This window comes from Vanessa cardui, chromosome Z (assembly GCF_905220365.1).
Source record: "Vanessa cardui chromosome Z, ilVanCard2.1, whole genome shotgun sequence".
Lineage (NCBI taxonomy): Eukaryota > Metazoa > Arthropoda > Insecta > Lepidoptera > Nymphalidae > Vanessa > Vanessa cardui.
The window spans coordinates 9,197,108-9,210,358 of NC_061154.1; positions in this window are offsets into that span (position 1 = coordinate 9,197,108).

A 13,251-nucleotide genomic window follows, 5' to 3' on the forward strand; every position below is an offset into this window, starting at 1 on the left:
GCTTCTTAGATTAGGCATGTGATATTCAAATCAATAAAATGCGCCTATATTTTTTCAAAACTGCCTATTCACCACTCCTTGCATTAATTTTTACTTAATTTTGTCAAATTGATAGGTGACTTTTTTTGCACGTTTATTTAGATTTAATTAAAAGTTTGGGCTCATATAATAGGCTTCTAAAACACAATGTGAAATGGGATTCTTTTTAACAAGAAAAATAGCTAAAGGAATTATATTTTTAAGTGAGTTGAATAGGAAGTTCAAAAAGCATTCCTTTTTGTCGCCCCTGGGTCTGAGAATGTAACTCTTGATCTCGGTCGCTCGGTCGTGTCTCTTATGAGGTCGTTGTCTTGAATTTACGTGGGCGATACCGATGTGAAATCTCGGCAGTATTTCTCAGCCTGTCTGGCTGATTGAGTATAACACGTTACTAGATTATTGTAAGCACGATGCGGTACTCAGCTTCTATCTAGTTGACATTATAGTATCTTACATTGTCGTAATCGGTTATTGGTATTAACAATGGTATTGGAATGAAATTCGGTTTAAGAGTCTAAAAGATCGATATGCTTTTTATATATGAGCCGTAAATGAAAAGGTGTCTCCTTAACTTGCTACCATAATAATTATATTATATTCTAGACACAGTTTTACTTGATAATATCTTCAAAATATTAATTAGCCGACATACACTAATAAATATTTTATTGCTCGCTGCTTCATAATTGAGCTCTCAAGTTTTACAAGACACTATTGAGATTCTATCATATAATAATTTTAATGCCACACAAACTATATCTTCAAATATGATAATATTATAATAAACATATAATTAACATAGCACGGAACATGAAAACCCTGTTACTCGGCGGTAGAGCTTTCTTCTGGGTACCATACACTAATGAGATATTATATCACCAAACGGCTACTCATTATTGCTGTCTTGCTTTGCTTGTTCATTTCAAGGTTAGTGAGCTATGAGCGGTAGTTACCACTTACCATTAGGTGGTTCATTTGCTCATCTGCCTACGTATAACATAAAAAACCCAACATGAAAAACAAAACAGTTGATACATGTAAATGTCCAATTGCTAGACTAAGGCCTCTCCTATGGAGAAGAAGGCGTGGAGCCTACTTAGAGGACGTGCCTTTCATGTGAATTAGCGGACCTATTGGACAGATTATTTATCACTCATTTAGATATCTCCACAAAGTTTTCATTCATCGAAGAACAAAAGTTGTATTATAAACACAAATTAAGCACATTAAAATTCAGAGGTTCTTGCCTGGGTATCCCCTCAATACTTGCTTAAGATTCACGTGTTCAAACAGTGGTTCGCCCAATGTTTATCTCAAATATTAAACAATTAAAATGAAGTATAATAAGTAAAGCGTCAAATGAAGGTTAAATACGTTCATAATTTCAAGTCACATTTGTCGAAATATGCGTTGACATAGAACGAATAAATGCCTCTACGCGAGGAATTATTACATATCGCGTCTGTGATGTTGATTGAGAGATGTGCTTTGCTTGTATAAGGCCACCTGACGGTTATGAATTTCACTGATGAGAGAACTACAACGTTGATTCGAGGAATTTAGTCTACCATGTTAAATTGTTAATGTGGATTCGACGTTTGTCTACCCATATTTGAGAGGTCATGAACTTATTTTATACTTTTTATTTGTTGTTTTTATTACGGGTTCACGCCAAAATTACTGCCCAGATTGCGAAGTAAGATTTATTGTGTTTTAATTTATAGTTTCAGGACGGGTATGTCAATGCGTTATATTTTTTTAAGATGCAGCTTAATATGTCGACGTAAGTGAAGAAATAATTGTCGTTCACACCGGCTGCTTAAGAAGCGATGAACGAATGCTGCTAAAACTATAATTGATACACAAAAACTAATCATGAAAGATTTATAAAATGTCAACATCAAAATAAGAGCATATATTATGTATGTACGATACAAATAGACAGTCAATAATCTAAATAATGTTTTGTTTAATAAAATATTAATATTTAGCAAACAGCCACTTTTATTGATTTATAAAGATAATCGAAACTCATCGTGATTTTGACTCCGTATAATACCACTAATTGAAAAGTATGAATCGTGTATTATAGATATTTTAACTTCAATGACTTTTTTATTTGAACGTTTACGTTCCGTAACCTTTAAAAAGTCTATAATATGCTGTATTTGAATTCCACCTAATCTAAAACCAGCCCCATAGCCTAAATGATTTTACCTCTACAGTTCAAAATTAACATGAATGATTACAGAAAATAAAGTATGTATTTGTCTTGTAATAATTAACAAGTTGAAACCATGAAAACACCCCTTAAATCTCAGTCACTGGAAACTAGTATGTAGTAACAGTATTATCGTTTCGAAATAAAATTGACTTTTTGTTATTAATAGCTGTCATCAAAGAATGTTTTAAATATTTTTAAAAAGTTCTTATCTTAATGAATTACCCCAATATGTATAATGACCCATTCGCCGTCGCTGTAACGACCTCATTTGGCAAGAGTATACGATGAAATTTACAATTTGCAGCAATTACGTTAAGTCATACACTTATTGACTGTTTTATAATGATGAAATAATAATTAATAAATGCCCGTCCTTGCGCATCATCGATTCGAATTAAACATCGCTCGTAGAATGCTTCATGTGATCCGTTATCGAAAGCGGCCAACAGATATCTCAGCTAATATTTTACTAACCAAAACTAAAGCTAAAATAGCATAAAATACTGGGTCCAAATGATTTCCTCTGTAAAGGTTCACAGTATTTGAAAGTATTTCTATAGTAATATTGCCGATTTGTATTACTAACAGCACATGATTATTTTTAAATTGTCCGATAGTTGAGAAATAATCGAAAACAAGTCTTTGTGTGTTATTTCAATATTTGTTGCTATAAGATTATTACTCGTGAAAATCGCTGGTTTTAAATTTAGATCGCAAAACGATATCGGTTTTTATTTTCGGGTTTTATTTACACCTGTTGAACTTGTTCCATTTCCAAGAATGAGTTGATCCTGAAAATTGTAGAGAACAATGAAATGAAATTTTTACATGTTAGTAAGTGTCAACCAAACGAAAAATTAAAATATTTTACAAACTAGTAATGTTTTTTTTATATAATAAGGAATGTATATCTATCTATACATATAATAAATTTAGAGTGTTTGTAATATTAAATTAGTACACGGTAAATACACCAAAATAACATTTTTTACAATTTTTGTCGGTCTGTCTGTCTGTTTGTTCCGGCTAATGTCTGGGCCGTCTGGACTGATTTTGACGGGACTTTCACTGGCAGGTAACTGATATAATAGGAAGTAACTTAGGCTACAATGATATATTTTTTTTATTATATTCTAAGGCGTACAAGGTCGCGGGCATAGCTAGTAGTAAATAAAGTAGATAAATACAAATACAGTAAATGTAACATCGAGCAGAAGTTTAGTTTTAAAAATCAAACTGATACAAAATGACTTACAATTACTTCAAAGATTCTGTTAAACATACAGTAGCCAAAAATTGTAAATAGTACATTTCGCGTGATATATGTTATTGAGTATAGTAATTACAAAAAATGTACGATAGATTTTTCAAAATGGTCTAATTTCATCCAAATTTATATAGTAGTTTTTTGTGTAAAAGAGTGAGAAAGATCCGTCGATACATTCCCACAAATCTTCGCATTTATAATATTAATACAATCACATTCGCCGATGACGCATCATATATCAGTATAACATATGAAATATTAGTTGTCGCCCGCAGCTTTGGTCGCCTTTTAGGGTATTGCTTGTTAAATTTTAGGCAAAAAAGCATTGTATTTTCATACAAAATTTCATCAAATTCGGTTCAATGGTTTGGTCGTGAAAGAGCGACTGACAAACAAACTTTCACATTTATAATATTAAGATTTGTTTTAGACATAGAAGAAGTAGGTCATATATAGGCCATGTAGATAAAAGCAATATGGACTGGACTTTGTCGACCCCATCTACTAGTTTTCTCCGGTCGTTGGTTTTAGATTCATAAAAGCTATTTAAGTTTACATCCTACTAAATTCCATCAGATTTGATTCAATAACAACAAAAACAGCAGCCTGTAAAATTCTCCACTGCTGGGCTAAGGCCTTCTCTCCCTTTAAGGTGAACATTTTTGGAGCACACTCCACCACTCTGTTCCAATGCGGGTTGATGGATGCAGATGTGGCAGAATTTCGTTGAAATTAAACACATGCAGGTATTAACACTAATTAAGCAAATGAACATTTAGTTGTACTTGCCTGGGTTTAAACTCACAATTATCGGTCAAAATGTTCACTCTAACCACTGGGACATATCGGTTCCATGGACTATTTCGACTCTCGGTTCAATAGTTTAACCATGAAAGAGTAACAAACAGTCACTTTCGCACGTATAATATTATTATAGGTTACTATGATAATAGATTCTAACTCAAATACGTCTAACGTCAATGTTTGCACGACTACAACGCCTTACCCTTTATTGTTTTAAGCAATGACCTGTGGTCCCTCGTATGAGTGACCAAGTAACAGACCAGTATTTTGCCTGTAGGCATGTAACACCGTGACGTGAACTTCTCAACTTAGGCACTTAAGTATAGTACACAAAGAAAAAGCCATCAAGTAATAATCTTTTAAGTGCTACCTCCGGCTGATATTTCTTTCGCACTGCCCCGCTCTATGTCATAAAATATTTTCAATATTATCTTTATATAACATAACGATGTGATAATCCGATTTCGTTAGTAATGAATCATCGGTTATATTAAATTAAATTTGACATCTACAAAAATAATGGCTAGTTAGAAAACTTCGTGTAAAAAAAATACTTTGCTACAAATATTATCTTTTTATGTCATTTAGACATGTGATCTAACCTTTGTCACTGTCGCTACAACTAAATTCTTAGTTATGAACGAAACAACTTCAATCATAAGTAGTTGCCAGTAATCAATTTCTAAAGAATTTAACACATATATATAATACCTCCACTGATGACAGGAGAAATTAATTTTCACACAGGGATCCTGCACTGTTCTACTACGTTTTAATTTACTTGCAATTTTAATTTGACTAAAAATATATAACCTTATACTCGCGACAACGTGCGCGTTTTAATTAAACTAATTTTTCTATATACTTCTAAATTAAGTTACTCCTTACTTTATAACAATCTGCCATTGAAATTCCTGTCAAAATCGGTGCTGCCGTTCCAGAAATTAGCCGGAACAAACAGACACCAACATCCAATTTTATTGTATGTATAGATAAAATTGTCAACGATTGTAATATACAATCAAAAATGTGAAATAGGTATTTATAAAAGTGTATAGAATTAGATCAGTGATAGCTCAAATGTTACGATACAAACGAAAACGTCTTATTGGTATTATTGATTGTGTTGTCTGTCAATACCCTCATTAGTACTTATGACGTTATTGATGAACGCGAGTTTTTTTTCGTTTGGTGGAAAAGAAACAAGTTGATGTTGTTCCGTGTTGTATACAATACGTCGGGCACGTATTTTGCAATCTCATTGTTATTTTTGATTTAGCGCTTCACGCTATCGCAGGGAACACGTTTCGTTTTACAATCTTCTCATTTTTACTTTTCATCTTATTTTAACGTATACTCGTCCGTCAGTCAAGAAATTTATAGTTAAATATATTGTAAATTCCGTTAGAAAACCTATATTTTGATATCCGATAAAATGTATATTTATTATATTCAACACACTCGCACACCCAAAAAAAATTCACACGAATAACTAAACTATGTGCAAAGACAAAATATAATCAGGACATAAGGCTGCTGTTCCAAGGCACTGTAGAAAGTAACTTGTACACATTCACAGCGTCTCGCTAAAATCTTAAGCTAACACAAAAAAGTTCAATAATTCAATAGCATTAACAACCTGTAAATTTCCAATGCTGGCAAGACCTTCAGTCCCTTTGAAAAAAGTTCGGTGCATATCTCATAAATGGTACATGTAGCTAATTTCAATTCAAACCTAATAAACCAAATAGATCAGAGATGACATCAAAAGAGTATGTGTAAGCTGAGATTACCAATTTGTTCACGATTATTTCCTTCCCCGACAATTACGAGATTAATTATAAATACAAATTTAGGACTCGAAACTTTAGTGGTGCTTGCCTGAGCTTGAACCTGCCAATCATCGGTTAAGATGAACGCGTTATAACCATCGGGCCATCTGGCCTTTTTAAAGCCCTTACATAAACCGGTGTGATCTGTAATGACTCTTTATTAATAAGCTTATTTTCATTGTCTAATATATATTTGCTATATATTATTTACAGTGAGCTGTGTCTCCTATAATTACATAAAATGTAATGCTTTTTTGTTTTTTTTTTTTTTTTAAATATATATTTTTTGTATGTTTCGTTAGAAAGTCATAAACTAAATAAATAAATTAGCATAATATGAAGACATACTTCCTTTATATCTTGAGAAGATAAACGATCAGATACAAATGTGACCGAATTTTATTCGACGTGTTCAGGTTTCCGACATACTCACCGTTAACCGAAATAAATAAATTATAGTATTCATTTGTTTAATATATCTCAAGGGGACGAGCTAATGAGCCACCTGTTGGTGAGTGATCACCACCGCAAAACATTGACAATGGCGCTGTAAGAAATATTAACCATTCCTTACATCACTAATGCTTCACCAACCTTAGGAACTAATATGATGTATTACTTGTGCCTGTAGTTCCAGTGGCTCACTTACCATTCAAACCGGAACATGACAATACTCAGCGTTAATATAGGCAGAATATCTGACAATATAATAAATAATGAATATCTGGGTGGTACCTACCCAGACCGGCTTGCACAAAGCCGGAGAACCAGGAAAGTCCAAAAAAAATGGTATTGCTTTCACTGATATTGAACTGTCAATATTTGTATCATATATACACATAAATAATCTGTAAGCTGGATAGACGACTTTTATTAAGAAATTATAAATATAACTTCATTACTTCTGACTTTACTCTGTTTACGAGCATTATTTACCAAAATTATTTTGTTAAAATTAAATTCGGCCCCTCCTTCCGGATCACCGTGGGGCTCAGAGTAAATTAATCGCAATGGCTACTCTCTGTTTTGGGAATTTGTAGCCGGAGGCGTCATCTAATTATTAAAAATAATCCAAAAATATTATCATGAAATTTAAAGAAGAATGTTAATTATCATATTTCTGCGCTTGTAAAATATGAAAACAATGAAACACAAATGAGCTATCACTATTAATCACTAACCAGAAGTGTTCTCTTTTTGAATTACATTTAAATAAATTTAAATAATTAGTCAAAGAGCTGAAATATATTGCGCTTGATAGACCGATATTGTGAAAGTTTCTTTTTCTATGATTAGTTTTAATATTATAGACCTATTATAGACCTAGACACGATACATCAAAAAATTGATAGAAAAGTTTACATTACATAAATATCTACTCGCACCAAGTGATGTCATCCGGAACGATTTTGGCAACGCCGACCAATCTCAAGGGAGACCACGATAAGTACAGTGTGCCGAAAACATAGATGCACAAAGACAAAGGTGCACTCTCGTAATCCGATGGGATGGCAGACCCAACACGAGTGCAAAGAGCTAGGGCACAGGACCGAGGCACGGGAGAGCACTTACTACCAAGTTTCAGACTTAGGGCTGTTGTCCGAAGTCCGCAAATATTCCAAGTAACTCAAATCTATTTTGTATAAGTAATTCTTCAGAAATGTCTTTTATATTTCTTGTATATTATAAATCTACACATATAATAAAATAGGAGCGTTTGTTTGTAATATTAAAATAGCCCTTTTTTAATCACGTAAATCATTTTACAGGGTACATTTTTGTCTGTCTATCTGTCTGTTTGTTCCGACTAATCTCTGGAACGGCTAGACCGATTTTGACGGCACTTTCACTGGCAGATAACTGATATAATAGTAACTTAGGCTATAATAATATTTCTTTTTTTGTTAAATTCAAACGCGTATAAAGTCGCGGGCATAGCTAGTTTGAATTATTATTATTCTATTTTAACAAGTACTTATTCTATCTTTATTAGTATAAATTAGGTGTACGATGATTATAAACATTCTGGTCTATTTGAATATTAACTCATTAATTGAATGAAACGCGGCAATGATGATTTTCAGATAATGTATATAATATACATATATTCACAAAGGTACAATATACATATATACACAAGAATTTGAATTTGGCAGTATGACAATCAGGGTCAGCAGATAAACTAATGTTAGTTTTTCGTAGTCAGTCAGTTAGAGATATTTTCAGAATAAACTTCTGAAAGGTTACTAGTGCATGAACATACATTGGCTCGTTGTTAAAAAGTATAGATTCTTGACGAAGTTTGTCAAGCAAAGGCACGAACTCGACATGAGCATAAACTTTTTGAAGAAGTCAAAATAACAAGTAGATTTAATACAATACGAACTTTATAGTCTGGTCAAATTATACCAGAAAAGAGGAGTAAAGTTATATACATACATATATAACATTACATACATTACAAAAAAATAGATACCGCTGAGTTTCTTTCGCCGGTTCTTCTCAGGTCTGGGGTATTATACTCCGAACTGGGGGTAGATTTTCGACTATCAATAAGAAAGTGTAAATATTTCCATATTGAATAAAGGTTTTTGACTTTGACTTTGATTACATACGTTACATAATTTTACAACACGCTGAAAATGTTTTCACTTGTTTAAAACATCATTAATAATAATATTCAGAAGTTCCTAATCATTCGGCTACCTGGATCTTTTTTTCATGTGATTTTCGGAAAACGGTAAGTTTTAGCGTAAAATAAAACTATAAAATTATCAATAAAAATGTATATTTCTCTATATTTTCTTTCCGTTTCAGAGATATAGCGCATTATTTTTTATTTAATTTACAACATCCACAGGCTCGCAGATGCCCGTGCCTTTTTTTATATTTTATATTAAATTACATTTTGACGTTTTATATTTTATACTAAACATCAGCAGATCTTCGCTGGAAATCATTTTTGTCGTCTTCTTGGGAGACGTGGCCCACACTGATATATATATTTTTTTAAATAATATATTCATAATCTATAATAAAAATATATAGCAGTATATGTGTAATTCGAATTACTACAATCCAGCGGGTCCTGGTCCGCATTTGATCAGAGAGAGCACGGCCTCGGCGACTCTGATGTCGCGTTTATGTATAGATGTCTTGAGGCTGTGCTCTAGGATGGTCCTTTCTGAAGCACTCGCCGCTCGGCCGATGAATCTGCCGATGGCGTCGTCACCATTGTCCGTGTAGTAGACACAGGTGTTAGTGTGTCTAGTAATTGCCACAACTGCGTGAGGAACACTTTCGTAAATACGGAGCCTCACATTTTTCGACTGGACAATGATAACGTCGCCGTAGGTCTGTCCCTGAGATTCGTGGATGGTCATGACGCCTGACCCATCTCCTTTTCCATATCCCTGGTCCATCAGGAGTTTCTTTTCCTCCTGCGTATGGACCAGATATAGGGTTTCGGTTTGGTCGGATGGTATGTTGGCGTCAGTGAATTTCTTCATTTTGAGGGAGTGGATTATAGGGCTTGCAGAGTAGATGGTACGGTAGATTTCACTAATGGCGTATGCGACGTCCAAGGGGTTTCGGTGCGTACAGGATAACTCGCGGGTGATGTTTGTTGTCAGGCTTGGCTGGCAGTACCTCATTTCGAACAGATTTTCTCCGTCGATATAAGGCAACTGGTTGATATCTCCGATAAGGACCACCTCACTAGCTCCAGACAGCTGTGCCGCCATTACTATGGCTCCGAAGTGGTTCATGAGGGCATCGTCGACCGTCAGTCAGTTGCACTTTGTGCTCTCGTTGAACCCGTTTACTAGCAAGGATGCCATAGTTCGTACCCTTGATTTAGCTTTTTCGCCACATCGGCGTGTAAGTTGTTCTTTCAGATCTTTGGCGGCTTCGATTGTTAAGGTAATTACCACTTCATTATCCTCATCAAAATTCCTGACAATGCGAGTTGTCTTTCCGCATCCTGGTTCCCCGTTTATCCACGATATCTGTAGCAGCTCCCAACCCACAAGAGGTGCGTCGACGCCCGGACCTTCTGAGACGGACTTTGCCATCACGAGTATCCTGTCGTCTAGCATTACTCTCGTGCATCTGGCCACTACTACCACTGGGTCTCCTGTTTGTATAAAGAATCTAGGGAATGCGTCTTTTCGCCCCTCCGCTTCAACCAGGCATAGCGCATTATAAAACTAGACATTCAAAGTTACATAAATATGCGACTTTGGATGTCTAGATTGACCGGGCCTATCTCTGCAAAGATTCAAACCAAACCAAGAGTCTAGTCCCTCTAGTATTATGCAGCGAACGGTCTCTACTCAACGCAAACATTTTGACACATTCGTTAATTTCACCAGCATCTAAGCGTTTTTAAAACAAGAAATACTAGTAGAGCTTCGGTTGCAATACGTCAACAACCTCTAAATGGATCCAAGTTAACGCCTTTGTGGTGCTTCACTTTACCTCGCTCTAACAATATGATAGTGTGCGTTTATTACGACAAAATAGACTTCACATAGAGTAGGGGGATCACCCGATAAATTCCCATAGACACCTGCAATACCCACGGGAGGTGAAAGGGTGGCCTATTTTTTATATGGGGTACGAGGAAAAGCCGTCGTATATGTACATATTAATATATGTCGTAGTTCCATTTTGACTTCAAAATATAAAAACTTCTTAAACATATTCATATCTTTTATATATAAACATGTTGATTTTAAATGTTAAAGTATAGCAATTGCAAGATTACGAAAATAGGTTTTATATTTCAGATTGCGGCGAGACATGGAGTCTACGGACGTCGTATTGTCTGAGAAACGACTACACTTAATGATAAGCTAAACTAAGATAAACCTAAAATGGCTTGTTAGGACCAGGTGTAGGAAAAGAGAGAAAATTTCTTACAAGAAATTATTTGCTAGAAAATGAAATATAAATTCAAACATCAGGTCAGTGGTCTTATTTTAAACCAAATGTCCATGTCTACTTATGTAATGCTACGTCATCGTAACATTACAAAATTCGTTAGATTACAATCTCACGAGATGGATTGTAAACTGTCGAAAAATTGTGAACCGTGAAATATGATTGCAATTTTACGTATTATTTTTCGCTATATTGTAATCTATCGAAGTTAAACTGTTAGATTACAATCTGTCCCGCGTCAAATTGTCACTTGTCGAAAGCTCTTCCTTAATTGGTCGGTCTTATTGTGACCAATCATATGTCACCGTTATTATTCGATAGTCACACACTAAAACCTTTTTCGAAACGCACTGCATATTTGGGTATAAATTTAATGAACATTATTTATTTCATATTGTTTTCTGGCCGATATATCAATTGACAGTACGGAAAATACAAAATACAGCTGATGTGAAATTTTGGAATATACATAAATATATTTTATAAAATACAGCGAATCTTGTTAAAACCGTTTGTACAAGACGGCTTTCTCTGTATCTTTGCCAAAGGAAGCGGTTATTTGAGATCGGAAGCTAAAACAATGAAATTGCTTTTAAAGTTATTTTTCTGCTTAGTATTGAATAACTTTAAAATAAAACTATGTTTCATAAAATCTTTCAAAAAATATACGAAACAGCTTGTCAGTTTATGAGTAAATACTGTGCATACTAATTGTATTACAATTTTTACTTCATTCCAGCTTTAAAACTGTATCAAATTGTTTTAATTAATTATTGAATGAATTAACACCAACGGTATTAATTAAACAAAACACTGATATCGTCCGATGGTTTTTCATTGAGTTGAATTTTTCCATTAGCAAGTTTAATCAATTAGTAAGAGTAATTTTTTTTAAGTTGAATAAACATTTAACATATTTCGATTTCAACCATATTAATTATAAATACTTTGTTAATTCACACCTTGAATTACAATTAACAATACTTTATACTCTACATATATTCATAAAAAATACCACTCACTGATTAATCAGGAAAACGTAGAAACTGTAATAGCTACAAATTTGAGGCAGGTAGGTTCCTTTTAGAGTGTAATCATTCGTTAAGATATTTTACACTCCACCCTTATGGGGGAAACAGGTATTGTAAGTCATTTTTTTTAATAATTTTGCGCGGGTAAAGCTGTTTCGATTCAACGTATTTTTTTTAAGCCACATATTCTGTATATGTCTCTGTTAACGAGTTAATTTATTCCTTCTAATTAACAGCCTAGCAATTTTACTAAACGGCGCCATTAGACTAGCTTACATGGCTGATATTAGCCAATATATCTTCAGTTCATAAAATGAGTTCACGTAGACCGTGACGATTTTAAAGAAGGAGGCCCTTAAGGATCTCTACGATGATTCTCTGTGCTGACACAATTTCTCGCAAACAGAGGTGTCGTCATTCGCGGACCGGGATCTGCCTCTCGGCGTTCTAAGTGTACGCTGCGCTGTGTTCCAGTATTGACTAAATGTCATTGACCCTTTCTAAAATATAAGAATGTAAATTAAATGGCTAATTAAGCTTCCCTAAGCATTGAGGTGAAAATATAGGACATCACTGTTTTTTGAAAAATAATTATTATATTAAAAAAAATGGAATGTATTACAAACATTTTTATAACATCGTGAACAAAGCATTCGAGAAAATCCATGAAAAATGTTTCTATAACTTTTATTGTACAAATACTTTTTTTTAGCATAAAGCTTAACTCCAGCAAAAGAAATAACCCAAATTACATGAATTTCTCGGAATCCAAAAAGAAAAATTGTTATGGACTGCCAATATGTTTCATTATTTAATTTCAAAAGAAAGATCGAACGAAAAATTCAGAGAATTTTAGAAAATGCTTCAATATTGCCTTCATGGCTAAGAGCCAAGTTAAACGGTGAAAATTTGACTCCGAAGAAAGTTGGAGTTAACCGACCTTAAGATATTATAACCTTCTTAACGGTAAAAATATTTAAACTATCTTTGGTCCATTAGGTTGAAGAATATCTCAATAAAAGTGAATTTTTCATCGGGTTTTTAATATGTATATCATACCGAAAAAGCTATTACACATATGTGGGACAAGTGAGGAGTATATGGGAACGT